At 38.4% G+C, this 17798-nt stretch overlaps 1 protein-coding gene across 4 annotated transcripts in view; it reads left to right on the top strand.

Annotated features, from left to right (window-relative positions):
- PDE4B (phosphodiesterase 4B) overlaps positions 1-17798 on the top strand; it is a 298925-nt gene that overhangs the window by 88278 nt on the left and 192849 nt on the right. The window lies entirely within an intron of this gene.

The following is a 17798-nucleotide window of genomic DNA, read 5'->3' as shown; positions in this document are numbered from 1 at the left end:
AGATGAGGGTTAGAATGAGATGTAAAATCTTAAATATGTTGGAGGGTGGAGATAAGATACTTGGCACTCTACTCCTATTGGCACCTTCTTTTATATATTTGTATACTTGCAATGTAGATTTCATTTAAGATATATGCATCTGTTAGAAAGAGCATACTGTTGCACTAAACAAGAACTTTTAAGAATAAGCAATTGGTTATTATTTCTCTTTCTTGTGTTTGTTTATAGCAAGTAAGAGCTGTTCAGCTGTTTTGAATCCTCAACATTAAAAAGATTTTGGGAGGGGAAACACCAAATCCCATGTGACCATGAATTTAAAAGACTTTGAGAGGAGACTCTGATGCTTTGGGAAAACATTAGCTAAGGTTTTCCTAAAGCATTATGGTCCATAGAGCCGAGCACTATGAGGTGTTTAAGGTCTATTGCTATTTAAAAATAGATTAGTAAGTATCTTTCTAGGATTTTGCTATGACAATGGGAGTGTATGGAGTGGTGTGGTCCTCTAGATATTGTTATGTTGGAACTCCCATCAACCCTAGTATAGCCGATAGGGAAGGATACCTAAGTCTGAGTGCCTAAGTAGCGATGTCTAGACTCTAGAGAATGTGTTCCTCACCATCACAGACTATTGTTATTTTCTCAAGATTAAAAGTTAACTGTCATATTTCAATTTAGTACATCCTGCTAGTCTACCATCAATGTCAGGAGTCAAATATTCCAACATCTTTGTTGGTTTATTGCCTCTGACTTTGGATGTGGAAACACAGGTTTCAAGACCGTGCACATGGTTTATTGGAAGGAAGTGGAAGAAAAGGTCAGTAAAATAAAGACTATGCACATAGTTTATTTGAAGGATGAGGGGAAAAGGGCAGTAATATAAATGATCAGCTTTAGGAACAGCTACATATTTTATCCCACTATTGCTGAGTTTCAAGGTAAATATTTGCCCGTTTTCATTTTGAATAGTGCAACAGAGCCAAAATAGTCACTTTTTGTTCAGATAAAAATATTGTATAATCATAAGATCTCCATCTATCAGAATCATCAAAATGCATGAGAGTTTCCCCTGTTTTGTTATTATATGTTGATATATAAACTTTGGTAAGAAATAATATACAATCCGTTGTAATACCAATGGTCCATTGCTTATCCAGCAATATTCTTGAAATCCTTGCTGACAGCTGTAGCCCAGGGTGACTTTTTAAAGATTTAGTTCATTTCCCAGCAACACCAACCTGGAGTGATTTGCAGAGTGAACTGTATACTTGTACATCATTGTACATAGAATAGGCTATATAAACAACTCACTCAGTTGCTGCCATCCTTGTGCCACAGGCCCAATATTGCACAGTGCCACTTGATGGCCACTGCGAGGCAGTTTTCACTGCCTTCAGTTCTAAAAGATTGCAATCCCCCACCAATAAGTTTTCATCTACAAATTTACCTCTTATAACTTGCATCGGACAAAAGTTATCATCACCATATGCCAAGTTTCTGTGCCATATTTTCATATTACCTCCCAACAATTGGTTAATGGCCCTTTTTGAGATAATAATCAAGGTTTGCACCTTTTGCGTCTCATTTCCTTTATATTCCGCTTCCACAAAACCAAAGCAGCATTCTGTCCATCTGATGCAGTGAACTTATTTATTTATTGTATTAGAGGCAAACCAAGGGTACATTTGTAATGTATTTAAAAAACACAAAGTTTAAAAACTTGGCATTATATTAAATGTCCTTTGACCAGTAGGTGGCCACTTGGAGTGCCTCTGGTGTTTCTATAAGGAGGTCCTCCATTGTGGATGTGGCAAGTCTCAGACTGCATTGTAATAGGTGGTCTGTGGTTTGTTCTTCTCCACACTTGCATGTCATGGACTCCACTTTGTGGCCCCATTTCTTAAGATTGGCTTTGCATCTCATGGTGCCAAAGTACAGCCTATTCAGCGCTTTCCAAGTCGCCCAGTCTTCTGTGTGCCCAGAGGGGAGTCTCTCACTCAGCATCAGCCATGGCTTGAGGTTCTGGGTTTTAGTCGGCCACTTTTGGACTCTTGCTTGCTGAGGTGTTCCTGTAAGTATCTCTGTAGATTTTAGAAAACTATTTCTTGGTTTAAGGCATTATGCAGGCATAATCATGTAAAACATTGGATTTCTTGACACTAGACTCTTTATTGGAATTGCTACATCAAAATAACATGGCTACCTGACAAATCTCCCACTATGCTTTTATTTGGAGAAGGATCATTTCCTAAGGCATGGGACAGGCACATTGGAGAGCTCCACCAGCACCCACTTTTCCTGCAGCAACAAATACTATTAAAACTGAGCAGGAACCTCAATATAATGCAAGCTACCAATGCTTACAGATGTAACAGAAACAGTAAAATCACAAAATCCTTAGCACCTAGTAAACTTGCAATAGGTATGGAAGAAAAATAACCCATTGAAAGTCTTTAGAGCGAAACCTGAAAAGAAAACAGCTGTGAAACTGTAATCCCACAGCATGCACACAGTTGAAATTAAGTGGTGGCCTTCCAGCAGCTCAATCAAATTGTGTGCCCAGGGAGCAGTCAAAATGTACTTTTTAGTTTAAGCCCAAACTCAAGCAAAGCTAAAATCAAGATGTGATTTATTGAGTTGGCCCTTTGGCATCCTGAAGAGCAGTTCGTCTTGCCGACAGTAAGGCCTGAGAATATCTGAGCAAAATTTGCCTTTAAAAAGCTAGGATAAAAAAATTCAGTTTGTTTGTTCATCACTGGGATATCGATTAGCACAAAAATGATGGTGATGTTAGTTGAGTGTGTTTCCATGTACTTGTTCTGCTAACATTTGATGTTGTTACTTATTGAAGAGAGATGCAACAGACTCTCTTCAGTAGAATCATACAGTAGACTTATGGCAGTGAACCTTTTAATTGGCCACTTTTTTGTAATCTATATTTGTTAGAGTTAGTAGTTGTTCAAATTGCATTTGTGTACATTTCTGTTACTATATACTTATTCACTTACCACAGTGATATTCCTGATGATTTATAATCCAGTCTTGACTTTGTTGTTTGGGTCAGCTCTGAGTGAGTATCTAGCCAGGAGAGGAGTCGGTAAAGGTATAAAGAGCCTTTAAATCAGTCTGCCTGCTTGGCAGAATTTAAATTAATCACTGAGTTTTCTACAATAACAAAATAACAGTTTAGTTTTGTTGTAGTTGTTAACATATAAGTTTTGTGCCAAGGAGAAAGGGGTAATTTCATGCTAGCCAAAAGCCTGGCAGTGCTGATGGGTCTGAGGAAGCTTATTTGGCCATTTTTCTCCTTGTTCTTGAAGTATTAAGGAAATCTGGAGAAATAGTTTGATGAAGGAGTCATTCATTTATTTATTGGAATTATATCTTGCCTTTTTCCCAGATGGTGCTGGAACAGCAAAGAGTAAATATATTCACTATATGCAGTGACATTTACATTGCCAGTTCCAACTCTCTGTATAAAGCTATAGATAGACCGTTTTCCAAAGTGATAGTTATTTTATCTGTATCTCACTTCCTCCAGTGGTGACTAAAGCATGGGCCTCATTCACACTTTTGTCCTTTTTGTTGTTGTTGTTTTCAAGAGCAATAATATGACCCACGTTACCTAGAGCCTCTTTGTACCTCTAGCAATTATATATAGCTGACATATTTCAGGAATTCCTTAGTCCAAATAAAGTTATTTCATCCTGTTTCTTTTTCATTGTTTAAAGCAGTGGTTCCCAACCTTTTTTTGACCAGGGACCACTTGACCAGGGACTACTTGACCAGGGACCACTTTGACCATGAACCATTCCCCAACATTAGTACCAAAAGGGTTATGAATCAGTTTTTGGTCAACTTTAGATTTGGTTTGGGGTGCTGATTCAAAAAATTGCATTGGATAGACCACATCAGCTATAGTTTCTGATACAGAACGTATGCCATGGTAAGGAACAGGGATGGAGTGGCAGGCAGTGCAAAAGGAGTGGAAATAAAATAAAATAAAATAAAATAAAGAAGGAGGAGGCTCACGGACCAGATTTTCATCCTCGCAGCCCACTAGTGGTACTCGGCCCACAGGTTAAGAACCACTGGTTTAAAGTTTTAGACCGTGTATACTCAAATCTGTTATGCCCTTCATTCCAATTGCTTACTTTCCTTTTTTGCATGTTGGTAACCCCTACTGAGATCCAAAGGCATATGCTAACATGTCAACTTCATTGAGGTTGCTAGAACTTATTGCCTATAAAAAGTGCTGAGCCATATGTGCAAGAGGGCAGAATTAAAACAAGTTTCGTGTTTATACATCAAATTCTGTTGACACAAAGCTTATAAGGATTATTTCTTTTTCATTCTTGAAGGGGGATGTGTGGAAGGATAGTGACCTGTTGACATTGGAAGATGTTCTTTATTCATATAGATAAACATTGGCTTGCTTATCTACAGCAGCTATTTTAGTTGAAGTGTCTAAAGAAAGACTTTTTGTCACTGTTCATTTGTCATCTGTGAGCATAATTGAAACTGAACACTAGATATATTAACATTTGTAAGGATATTCTATGTCTTGTCATTACAGGGCTGTACAAAAAACCCCCTAAAAACAAAATCCAGATATAGTAGTTTAAATTTTTTAAAGAATAATGTAATCATAGAGTTGGAAGAGACCACAAGCAGCTTCCTGTCCAATCCTCTGCCATGCAGGGACATAAGAATAGCCTTGCTAAATCAAAGAGAGGGGGCCTTTTCATTTTTCATGATCCATTTATAAAATCTAAGCAAGTACTCTTCTAGAGCCTGTGGACATATGGTGGAAATTCGGCCAAGCTCAGGATGTTACCCTGTTAACCTGAGGGTGAAAAATGAGACTTGAATACAGTACAGTATGTTACAAATCATGCTTCAGAATTTTTATGGAAACACTTTTCATTGGATCGATATATGTACTCCTGATTTAGTGTGGTGTGCTGGAGTCAAATAAAAGCAGTGTTAGAATAGAACAAAACAATTTTATGAATAGTGTATACCGGGTCCTGGCCCTTCTCCAGAACAGAGTGTACTTGAACTAGGACATGTAGTTTAAGAGCTAAAGAGATTTGTGTTTTCTTAGCAATGTGTTATCCCTTGAGAATTATTCAAAGCAAATTTTCATCTTTGTAGGCAGAACAGACAGAAGGGATATCTGGTGGGAGGGTGAAGCATTATACTTAACTAAGGACGAGAGGAGCCAATGCAATATCCTCCAAGAGTCTCAAATGTTTCAGTTGCTTTTAAAATGTTTGTTTCTCCTCCCACTTTCCTCCTTCATCCTCAGGTTACTTCAACTGCTGCAAAATTGGAAATGTTTGTATTGAATTGATCTGGGAAGGAGGGTTGGAAAGGAAGAATGGAATCTTGCACTTCCCAGTAGGCTCTGGCAAAAGAAAATTGTTGCAGACTCTCCTAGCTTGTCTTCTCTTTCTCATTTGTAACTCTTGTCACTTGTTCTGTTGTATGTCAACCTGGGTCCTAGCTTCTGTCTGTGAAATATTGGACAGCGTGCAAAGGTTGTTCTGTCCCAAATATAGGGGAATACACCTCTAGTGTATTGATCAGGATTCACTGTTGGCTCACTTATCACTATTACTGCAGAGAGAAGGAAATCATGCTCTAGCAAGCATGACAAGCCCAAAGCCTCTCTGCTTCTGTTACTAAAACAAAGAGAGCAGGAATCTTTCTCTTGCCCAGCCTGAGATAACAGGTGAAGTTTCATTTCCTTTTTGGATGGAGGTACATCAACATAACAAACCTGTGCCTTATTCCCCAATATGGAGCTGGGGGAGAGAGATGAAAGCTACACACTTGCTTCCTTGCTTGAGAAGTCTCAGTTTATAATGCTTGCAGACTCAGAGCCAGATGAAAACTATGAATTCTCACTGGTTTCTTCTATTTTGATGGTGAAAAAAAGGAAGCAAAAATATACTGAGTCCAAAGAACTAGGTAGAAAAGCAGAGAACTTTTATATCTATGCCCATAATTACAAAATAATGCAGTTCATTTCCTTGACAACGTAGGTAGAACTATACAAGCTGTTGTCCGTATCTACAGAATCTACATGCACAAATTCAGTCATCTATAGCATGATTTTTTTTAAAAACAAACCCAAAAGCAAACTTTAATTTTGCTATTTTGCATATTTTAAATTAAGTGATTTGAACATCCATGGATGCTGATATCCTTTCATGAACAAATTATGGGTACTTTCCTAACTGATAAAAATCTTAAGTGATGTGAAAGTCCAGCGAAATCTGAAGCAATAGTTACAGAGGGAGTAATCTGACTATGTTATTTCAGTTTGATGCTGTTGTTGTCTAAGCAGTCACTGGACAGTCTTCATAATATGTATTGAAAAGTAATTTATCTGCATAATGCTTTATAATATTGCAATAAACATCATAATATCACATCATGTAATATAACATCGCATAAGAAATCAAAATAAAAGCATAGCAAGAGAAGACGGGAGCATGGTAGAGCAGTAATGAATTCCATTGGTCAGATAGAATAGACCAAAAATGCATTTGTTTGGAAAAACAGCAGTGGAGTTGTACCAGTCTCTCAGAACAAAATGCTTTTCCATTGCTTCAGAAAAAGATCTACCGTGCGTGTGTGTGTGTGTGTGGGAATTGTGTTCCTCCCAAATTGGAATCCATAATAGACAAGACCTTGATGTGGGAGCGAAAGTAGAGTGGGAGAATTACAGGAAGAAGCATTCACTTTGGGGTTAGGAAACAAAAGCTTTCGGATAATATATGAGAGGCATACTTTGTATCATTTAAATATCATGCTTTATAACTATCTCAGTTTGATTGGGATCATATTTAATTTTTTATGTCAGGAGCGACTTGAGAAACTGCAAGTCACTTCTGGTGTGAGAGAATTGGCCATCTGCAAGGATACTGCCCAGGGAATGCCTGGATGTTTTGATGTTTTACCATCCTTGTGTGAGGCTTCTCACATGGGGAGCTGGAGCTGACAGAAGGAGCTCATCCGCACTGTCCTCGGATTCGAACCTCGGACCTGTCCGGTCTTCAGTCCTGCCAGCACAAGGGTTTAACCCATTGCACCACCAGGGGCTCCAGAGGATTATTAAAAATTGTGCCGCCATGTTGAATTATCCTCTGCCATCCAACTTTTTCAGCTACTTTTGAAATGCCTCAGTTTCTCTGTCTTCCTCCTACTTTCTCCCTCTGTTTATAGCTTCATTCAATTGCTGCGAAGTGAGTTCAAATTGCAAAAGTATTTTGGACTCAACTCAGCTGGTGGGGGAAGACAGGAGGAGAAAGAATATTACCCTTTCAGTAGACACAGGAAAAAGCAAAAGGCTGGAGACTGTCCTAGCTTGTGTGTTCTTACTGATTAATAGTTTTTACAATCCTGTCCACAATCTGAAGTTGCTTGGTCACATTTGTCCTAATATTCATGTGTGAAATGTTGGAGGTTATGAAATAAGTCCCCCTATTGTGTGAAAAAGATTTGGGGGGAAAAAACATAGTAAAAAACAACAACTCCTAAGTAAGTATAATGGCCTTTTTTGATGACTCATGATAACATATATTGTTGAATGCAGTTGTGGTTGTGTTACTTGTGTGACAGCCCCAGCTAGAAATGCTTGACATGATGTATGGGAGAGCCCACTTCACAAGGAGACTTGACTGGAATTGTCTGCATTAATTTTTTGTTCCTTAGGCAGTCTAATAGTATGCTAAACTTTGGAAGGATCATTGTTTAAACCCAGGAAATGATGTTTTCATTCCATTCTGTTATTTTCATTTCATGTATATAGTTGTATAATTTATCGATATGGATTTACTCCTGTTTAAAATTATGTGTTATGAGCCACCCTGGATAAATGCATCACTTAGATAAATAAAATGAATGTGATTCCAAGGTAGATATTGAAAAAGTTACTTTTTGAACTGTACTTTGTTGGCTGAGGGATGCTGGAAGTTGTATTTTTTTAAAGTGGAGTGTATCAATGTACAAGTAGGGCATACCCCATTGTTCTGAGCACTTGGTATTCAGAGATGTAGTATCTCTAGATGTGGATACCATGCTACATATAAGCCACTCTAAGTCCTCCTTATGGTGAGATAGGGCAGGATAGAAATACGGTAAATAAATAAATAAATATTTCATTTGGTTATCAATTTTAATTTGCCTTAACCTCCATATATGCTTAATTTTCCCATTGAAAATGCATTTTCTCACAGTGCTATCACATATTTGACATTTGATTATAGATGCAACTGCTTTAAGGATAACAGAAAGTCAGGGAAATGTGTTAAATATTTTTGCTTGAGCTAGGTGAAGAATATTCAAGAATGAATATTATGTGATGGTGCTTGGATTGAAGAGGTTTTTGTGCTTTTTCATTCAAGTATTGTGAAGTGTTTTTCTAATAACACTATGGAACAAATTTGCAAAAGTTTGTTATTCCTGTTTAATTGTGTGGTACTTACTTTGAAAGTACTTGTTATACTTCAGAAAATTCATTTTTGTGGCTGCCACAAGCTATGTTGAATTGGCTGAGACTCGATGAGATATTCATTGAAAACTTATAGCAAAATATGCTCCAGGATATCCTGCATAAACTTTTCCCATGTTTTTATGAAAAAACCAATTAGGAAATTACATTTATACCCCAGGAACAAAATCATGTTACATAGTGTGATCATTCTTTAAACTGGAAAATTAAATGGTAGTAAAGTGTTGTTCACATAAAAGCCACTTAAATCCTGGTCTATGCTGATGCATCACCTAAATATGTGTTATTTATATAGAGTGAACTAATAATAGTGGGAGACAGGCAGCATGATGTAGTGCTTTGTGGGAAGCTTTTCAAGGTCATGGAGGGGCATGGACTGTGACTCTGTGGATAAGGGTTGAATCCCTGCTTGACTATCAAAAGCCACTCGATAACTGTAGGCAAGTTACACTTTCTTAGCCTTAGTCGAAGGCAATGGAAAAACTCCTTTGAACTAATCATGCCAAGAATATCTTGTGACAAGATTTGCCTTAGGGCGGTGGTTCTCAATCTGTGGGTCCCCAGATGTTTTAACCTTCAACTCCCAGAAATTCTAACAGCTGGTAAACTGACTGGGATTTCTGGGAGTTGTAGCCCAAAGCACCTGTGGACCCACAGGTTAAGAACTACTGCCTTAGGGTCACTGTAAGTTGGAAACAGGCTGAAGGTACAGGACAACAAAGTAATACAAGTAGCCTTAATTACTTACTTTCTTACTTACTTAGGCGATCCCTCATAGCTCAAGGATGATTGTCTTCCAGATGTGGTGTCTTGGCAGTGAGTCCACCACAGGTGGCTGTGGAGCAGTATTATTGATCCGCATGTTCTCCCGTAGTGAGGGCATTGGTTTCCAGATGGAAGATGGTCCTGGTCAGGGTTGGCTTGATGTACCTTCCTCTGGGCACGTTTCTTCCTTTCACCCTCCATTCATGCCTCCTCGAATTCTGCAGCACTGCCAGTCACAGCTGATGTCCAGTTAGAATGCTCAAGGGCCAGGGCTTCCCCATTCCCGGTGTCTATGCCACAGTTTTTGAAGTTGGCTTTAAGCCCATTTTTAAATCTCTTTTCCTGCCCACCAACATTCCTTTTTCCATTCTTGAGTTCGGAGTAGAGTAACTGCTTTTGGAGACAGTGATCGGGCATTCGGAAAATGTGGCCAGCAGAGCATATGTGTTGAACGCAGGGCCCACAGACCAAATCTGGCCCAATGTGTCATGGGCAAAAAAAAGAACATTCAAACTGGCAAAAAAGTTGAAGACGGGACCCTGCTTGAAGTTATTGGTTCAGACTTCTAACAAGGAGGGAGAAATAGGAGGCAGTGGTAGTGGGAAAGCCCTTGTTATGTGATCAAAAGAGGGTGACAGGTAGGCTAAACTCATTGACTTTGGCTCCAGACCTGCCCATGGCTACCATTCACTCCTTAGTAAAAAAAAGGTCTGGAGAATACTCCATGCTATAAATTAGGAGATCTGCCATCTTATTATAATTTCCATAACTCCCAGCCAACATGGATCTTCAATGGGAACAGATCAAATTGCACAATTCTGTTGAAGACCTGATTAGATTTAATATAGTATGTGTTCATCAAAATCCTGGCACAGCTTCATCAGAAAACATTTCCACTTCAAAACAAGGCAGGAAAATAGATTGTCTTACTGAAAGGCTATAATGGTTATTCATATGTGTAGTTGGTGCACTTGTAAGGCTAGGCCCTACTGTCAACCAAAGGATATTTGCGTGGCTTTAATATTCCAATTAAATCCCCAGTTTGGGTTTGGTTTTTGCTATCTTTGTGAGTTAAGAGAAAAATTTCAATAGATCTGGTAACATTAAGTTCCCTGAAAGTTTCCTAGGTTGCATGAAGGTAACTCTTCTTTTATATTTGTCCTGATGCCTTCCATTAGCTTAGTTTAAAATAACACTTGATTAGAGTTCAAGGATTTTTTCTTGCATGAAAATTATAGCTTTCTGGCTTCTTTCAAGTAAAAGATACTTACTGATAATCTGCTTTTCCTCAGGAAAGAAAACAAAGCACCCAAAAGCATTGTTTCTCCTCATTAAAATTAATTATTGATTTGAGGATCAAAAGTTCAGTGATGTGAGCAGAGGACTATCAAAGACATATGCTGCAGCACAACAGACCATGTTAGGCCTATGATGGTTGTCTGGATTATTTTTAGCTTCCGTTATGAAGAAATGCCCCTTTGTGCCCTTGAAAAGCTTCCTACAAAAATTGGGCATCTCACTGGCATTTTGTGAGAACTGCATCCAAAAGAGTGCCCAGTGCTGTCACCAGAAAGGAAAAAATAAAATAAAAACACAATAGAGCTTGGAAATTGCTTTCTAAAATGAATTAATTTCTGCTTACGTGTTTCAGTGTCTGTAAAATAACCTGTTGATGTTACTAGTAATTTGTTTTGTGTTACATTAGCTATCCACCCCCCCCCCCCCCCCCCCATCCTTATACTTGGAAAAATGCACTTTAAAATTCCTGTAAAATTCCTTTAAAATGTCATTTGAAAAAGAAATGATTGTTTAATGCTGTTCCTATTTCCTATGTAATTTTTTGAATGTAACTTTGTTCCACCTTTGCTACAATTTTAAACATTCTTTATAGAAACCGTGTAACTTGTAATTTTCAAACTCAGAATAAGATACACTGCACACACGTATGAGATTTGGATTTCAACTAAAACAGGAAACACCCATTTTAAGAACAAAAATATGTAATTACTGGGGGATACCTTTGTCTGAAATAATGCCCACTAAAATGTATGGATCACCATGGAGGTACATGACTTCCAGGATTCTATTCCAATAGGCGTTTTGAGGGAATATTTACTCCATATGGATGGTGGCATCTTTTCTCAGCAAAATCATCTATAGATGATTTTATACATCGGTAGTTCTCAACCTGTGGGTCCCCAGATGTTTTGGCTTTCTATTCCCAGAAATCCTAACAGCTGGTAAACTGACTGGGATTTCTGGAGTTGTAGGTCAAAACACCAGGGGACCCACAGGTTGAAAGCCACTGCTATAGGAGAATCATCCATTCTGAGCGCAACAATTTAAAGGAGATGTTGACAAACTGGAATGTGTCCAAAGAAGGGCGACAAAAATGATCAAAAGTCTGGAGAAGCGGCTATGAGGAGCGTCTTAAAGTGCTGGGCATGTTTAGACTGCAGAAGAGAAGTTTGAGAGGAGACATGACAGCCATGTATGAATATATAAGGGGATGTCATAGGGAGGAGTGAGTAAGCTTGTTTTCTGGAGACATAACAATGCCTTCAAACTACTGGAAAGGAGATTTCACCTAAACATTAGGAAGAACTTCCTCACTGTGAGAGAGTTGTTCAGTGAATCTCTCTGCTCTGGAGTGGTGGAGGCTCCTTCTTTGTAGTCTTTTAAACAGAGGCTGGATGGCCATCTGTTGGGGAGGCTTTGAATGCAATTTTCCTGTTTCTTGGCAGAGGGTTGGACTGAATAGCCAACAAGATCTCTTCCAACTCTATGATTCTATGATACAGAATTTGCTTCCAATATAGGATTAGAAAAAGGATGCAAAAATGTAATGTACACCACCAATATAAGCCCTGCATCTCGGTATAACTTTCAAATAGTTTTATCAAGCTGACATCCACAGAGGTTCTTAAGGCAGGTGGGAACTTTTTTTTATTAAAAAAAGATTTCATACAAATGCTATAAAATATATTTAAAATGGAAATAGGCACTTGCGTATCCTCAAGTGCAGCTCGTTATGTTTTTCTCTTTTCAAAACTGTTATGAAGATTGTTTGCAAGTTATTTGATCAGTAATGTGGTTCAGGTCCAGAAATGTCGTTCAAGTACATATTAAATCTATGACTAAGCGAATGAAGGGACTGGATAAATGGAGCAAAACTCTCTGCTCTTATTGACCTGCAAAAATTCAGCTGTACAAGTAAGGGTTAGATCCATATTTAGGCATCTAGATAAATTAGTCAGACTTTCATGCTGAGTTGCAGACAGCACCTGGGGCTTCTTTGCTGGATGATAGTCAAAGCCTCTTTAACAAATCAAGTCATACATTCAGCTCTTCACCGTAATATCTGAACTAGGATGCTCATTAGTGCTGAACATATATTTAATTAATGGTGGAGAATGCCTGTAGTTTAAAGACAAGCATTACTCTTGACAAAATATTTTCAAAACAAAACTTTCGACAACTGCTATAGGATTGTAGTACAAAGCATCATAGTACAAAAGTTTGTGCTATTACAAAGCAGGAGTGATTTAAATTATTAAACCCCATTCACATTTTTGTTCACTCAAGCTTTCTATAATGTAAACTGATTTCCTGGTGAAAATGTAATTGCATTTCATAAACAAATTATGGTAGTCGTTAATCCCTATAGCCAAATTAAAACACAAACTTTGATAATCTTCACGGGCTTTGCTGCTAGTGATGCAGTTTTGAAATGACATTCCTGGAACCAAATAATGCCATGCATATTTTACTTTATTTTGCAGAGATAATAAGCTTAGCTATGTTCATGATTTTAGTAATGTTGTTTTTTTGCAAATAGCACTTCAAGTTTGCATTCTCCGAAGCTTTCTGGAAATAGAAACATCTCTATATATGTAAATGAAATGAAGTAGTGTATTATTATAATAAAATTCCAATACAGTTTTTTTTAAAAAGTCAGCTAAGCAGGCTCTTCTTGATTCTAGTAGGTTTAAGATATAAACATTGAGTTTGATTATTATTATTACATGCCTTCAAGTCAGCTCTGGCTTAGGCTGACCCTATCATAAGGGTTTCTTGGGAAGATTAATTTACCTCTGAGGCTGAGAAAGTATGACATGCCACCTCATCATACTAGAGAATGAATCCACTTTAAATCCGGTTTCTGCCTCCTGCAGAATTCTGGGATTTGTAGTTTAGAGAGGAGCCTTTAACAGCCTCATTAGTTTACAAATCCCAGAATTCTGCAGGAGGCAGAAACCGGATTTAAAGTGGATTCATTCTCTAGTGTGATGAAGTAGAACAGGTTCTCAACCTGTTGGTCCCCAGGTGTTTTGGCCTACAACTCCCAGAAAGCCCAGCCAGTTTACCAGCTGTTAGGATTTCTGGGAGTTAAAGGACAAAACATCTGGGGACCTTCAAGTTGAGAACCACTGAAGTAAATGGGTCACTCAGTGGGTTCTGTGGCTGAGCAGGGATTTTAACTCTGGTCTCTCAGTCCATAGACCCAGAACTGTAAAACTGGGCTCAGCTTGTTTGTTAAGTATGTTGCTTCCAGTCCAATAATTGCTCTGATATTTGTTTATCTTTAAAGTGTGCCTTTTCTGCACTCTTTAAATGAATATTGAACATTACAAAAATACTGAATGGATTGCTTTCTCCCTTCTCGGTTACTTAATAACTGTTCCATCATTAAAATTATTCCATATGCTGGCATTCAGAAAAGACCCATCAACATTCTCTAAAGGTCAGTCACATAATCATGTAAGAAGATTATAAGCAAGAGTCGCAATAACTAAACTGAAAGAGAATGAAACAATGTACTGTATGTTTAGATTAACTGAATGTGATGATTTTTGATGTACTAAAGGAGCGCTACTGACTTCAAAGCCATGATTACATTGGTGTAAATCAGAAATTTCCAAATGGTGGGTCGTGTCCACAGATGTTTTGCACGAAAAATTTCATCATCCTCCCGCCATCCTCACAAAGGCTGCCTGGCAGCAACTCGGAGGAAGCATATTGCCAGCCCCTGGAGGAGGAGGAGGAGGCGGCAGCAGTAGTAGTGGCAATAGCAGTGGTGGTAGCCACTTGGGAGACACAGACCCCAAGCCCGAGGTCTCACCATCCTCCTCCTCCTCCTTGTCTTCGGCTCTCTGCCTTGTCACAGATGGAGAAAGGAGGAGGAAGAGAAGGAGCAAGAAGAAGATGAAGACAGTGAGGGTGCGTAAGGACTCAGGGTAAGGGCCCATGGAGGGAATAGAAGGCAAGAATTACAAGGGGCCCTCACAGGTCATCCTGTCGAACTCCCATCAACTGGCAGGAAGCCACAGTCAAAATTCCTCTATTCAGCCTTAGTTCAAAACCTGCAGAGAAGGAGACACCACTGGATTTCCAGTCAGTCTATACTTCACTAGAATGGGAAAAGAATTTCTGAGGGAATCTAATCCAACCCCCTTAAACCAAGCAGGAACACACAGAGTGCCCCTGGATGGCCATTCATCCTCTGTTTTTATTTTATTTCATGTCAAAAGCATTGCATAAAGTAGTTTATCTAAAACTGATAAAATAGTTTTTTATCTAAAACTGGTAAAATAAAGGGATCACAAGCTGCTAGATAGTTTTAGACCAAAAATGGGCAGCAGTGACTGCATTGTCTGTAGCTTTAAACAGTTCTTCCTCTGTGCATGAGGCAGGGCATTGTGGGTAAGCCTATAGATGAGGAATTATTTGTTCTGGAGCATTTTTCTAGGTTGTGCCATCTTGCCAGGTTGTCTTTTGATCTGCCAACTCCACTTCTGAGTCTCTTCAGGGACTTCCAAATTGCCCATTCTTGGTTTGCCCCTGGAGGAAGATCCTCATGAGGGGACCATCCATTTGCAATTGTCTGATTTTGCTGCCCATGGGGATATTCTTGCTGTTGCTGGAAGAACATTTAGAGGAGTGCTGGTTCTCATGAAACTTTTCCTTGATTTAAGTCTATTGGGAGGAGGCTGCTAGCCATCTTCTTTTAAAAAACCTCCAGAGAGGTGTGATCCATATAGAAGTGAAGTGTTCAAGTGTTGGTACGCTAATAACTTTCTTAATTTGCACGATTTGTTGATTGAGATGCAGTAATTACCATCAAATGGATATGTTTCTAATTAAGAAAAGAAAATCTGTTGACATTGATGTTTGTGAACCACATTGAGTTGCTATAGAGGAAACCGCACAGGAATCAACTGTAGTATAAAGGAAAAACTTTCAAACCTTGTTTATACAGTAAGGATTACATGAAACGTATAATATAATCTATTATATGTAATATTATATGTTGTATGAAACACTTATAATGGGTGAGTTTAGCCTCCAGTTTGCTAGTAAAACTGAATTATTACATTGTGAAAGGATGCATGTCTAAAATCATATCACCAACATGAAAAGTTTGGAAAGCTCTGGTGAGAGGAAGCCTGAAATAACCGGGTGTGCTTGTTTCAATGCGATTTCTTGTATTGCTTGTGTACTCATTTTTAAATTTAATATCAGCAAGCTGATGTATTTGAATCTATTAGGATACTTTAACCCTCTTTTTATTGTTCACTTTTTGCTCCACAAAGGAATCCTACTCAGTAAGACATTACTAAATAAAAACATTGGGAAAAAGGTTGTGGATGTTGTATGTGATGGAGCACATCTGGGGTTATTTTGGCATTTAGAATGCTGAACAAAACTAGCATGCAATAAAAAAATTATGACTTTCAATTTGCAGGCTATGACGTTTGCTATTTCTTTTCCTAATTCTTCTGTCAAGACATTGACTTTTTTCTTGAGCATCCTGCCTGTTTGTTTCCTTCACATTCTTCTAGTTTACCTGCCCAGCTCCTTTTGGCCCAGACCTGCCATTATTCTTTGGCTGGCCTTGGACTTGGATTCAATTTCTTCTGCATTGCCTCAGTTAAATTCAGAGCTTGGAAGTAACTAGCTAATTAAGCTATTAATAATTTGCCGCATTTCCCTAGCTCAACATATTTTTCAGTTGAAGTTAAAAATACGCTTTAGAGAATTAGGCCATTAGAAGATGTTAGAATTTCTTAAGAGTGGATGACCTCCCTGGATCTCATTCAGGAAAATTGGAAGGGCAGCTACTTCAGGAGAAGAAATATTAGAATTAGAGCAAACACAGCACATAGTTCTAGTGCTATGCTGGTTAATCTAATTTATTTCATTGGCGGCACAATGGGGTGGATGACAATGAAAAAGAGAACATTCTGGTGTCCAGTTCAGAGCAGAAGACTTGTGGGTCAGAAGAACAGATGAATTAAGGGGAAAAAAGAAAAGGGAGGGGGTTACAAGTAGGTCTTTAAATGGAATGGTGTTTAGATGAGTGATGGATTTGCTTAATAGCAAGAGACCAAGGCACTGAGGGCACTATCAGAATGTGACATTTTCAGTCCTAAAATGAATGGGACACCCCACCCTCCATTGATCTTTATACATGGAAAGTGTTTGATGTTTTCACTCACATTGGGGATGTACCATGACTATAATCACTCGGATTCCTTCCTCTGCCAATAATTTTCATTGTACGAGTATGCAATTTCATTGTTTGTATACTATTGCATAAGATATGTACAATACACAACATACAGAGCTAGAGGCATTATTGAATAACACACAGTTAGTATCTAGTATTATTTGTATTGAGCTGCAGTTAATCGTATTGAGCTGCAGTTAATCGTTTTGAAATATTAAGTGAAATGTTGTAACATTTTCAATTGTTAGTATTAATGGTAGTGAATTAACATTTCAATTTCTAATGGTTAACACAATTAAACTACAGTAATTACCAAAGCTAATCTGATTTTTCAACCTCTTGTTAGATTTAGATGTTCTAGCTTCAAAAAGTGTGATAACACAGTGTGTGAATTTGCCTCAGTCACCATCCTGCTAGGACTTGCATTTTCAATACTCCAAATTCTCAACTGCCTATATTAGGGGCGTCAAATTCATTTTCACTGAGAGCCACATCAGCCTTATGGTCCTTTTCAAAGGGTCATTTATAATAGTAAGACTATAAATGTAACTACGTTGCCCTGGCATTGAAATCCTCATGTGCTACATAAAGTGATGTGGCAGGCGGGATTTGGCCAGTGGACGTTGACACATGAGCGTATCCATTGCTAATGAATAATGTATAGTTCTGTTGCATTACCAGGCTATGCTACAGGAACTGGGACAAACAAGGATAGTGTATTGCCTTGGTCTGGTTGTGCAATACAAATAGTCACAGTGTATATTATCCTATTTGATATAACGTACTGTTCCTCCTTATGCAGAGGTTAATATGGCACTGTAGTGAAAGCATAGGAATGATTGCAAAAACCTTTCCTTGGGGGTTATTTTGGGACTGAAGTGAAGCTGAACTGTCCACTCTGGCACATAGGTCCCTTCCAGACAGACTCAATATCCCATGATCTCATTCCAGGTTTCCTGTTTATCTCAGATTATTTGGAAGTGTGGACTCATATAATCCAGT

The sequence above is a fragment of the Anolis sagrei genome, chromosome 4, assembly GCF_037176765.1.
Source record: "Anolis sagrei isolate rAnoSag1 chromosome 4, rAnoSag1.mat, whole genome shotgun sequence".
NCBI lineage: Eukaryota > Metazoa > Chordata > Lepidosauria > Squamata > Dactyloidae > Anolis > Anolis sagrei.
The sequence above is the reverse complement of the archived record's forward strand: the minus strand, read 5'-3'. Positions and strand labels throughout refer to the sequence as shown.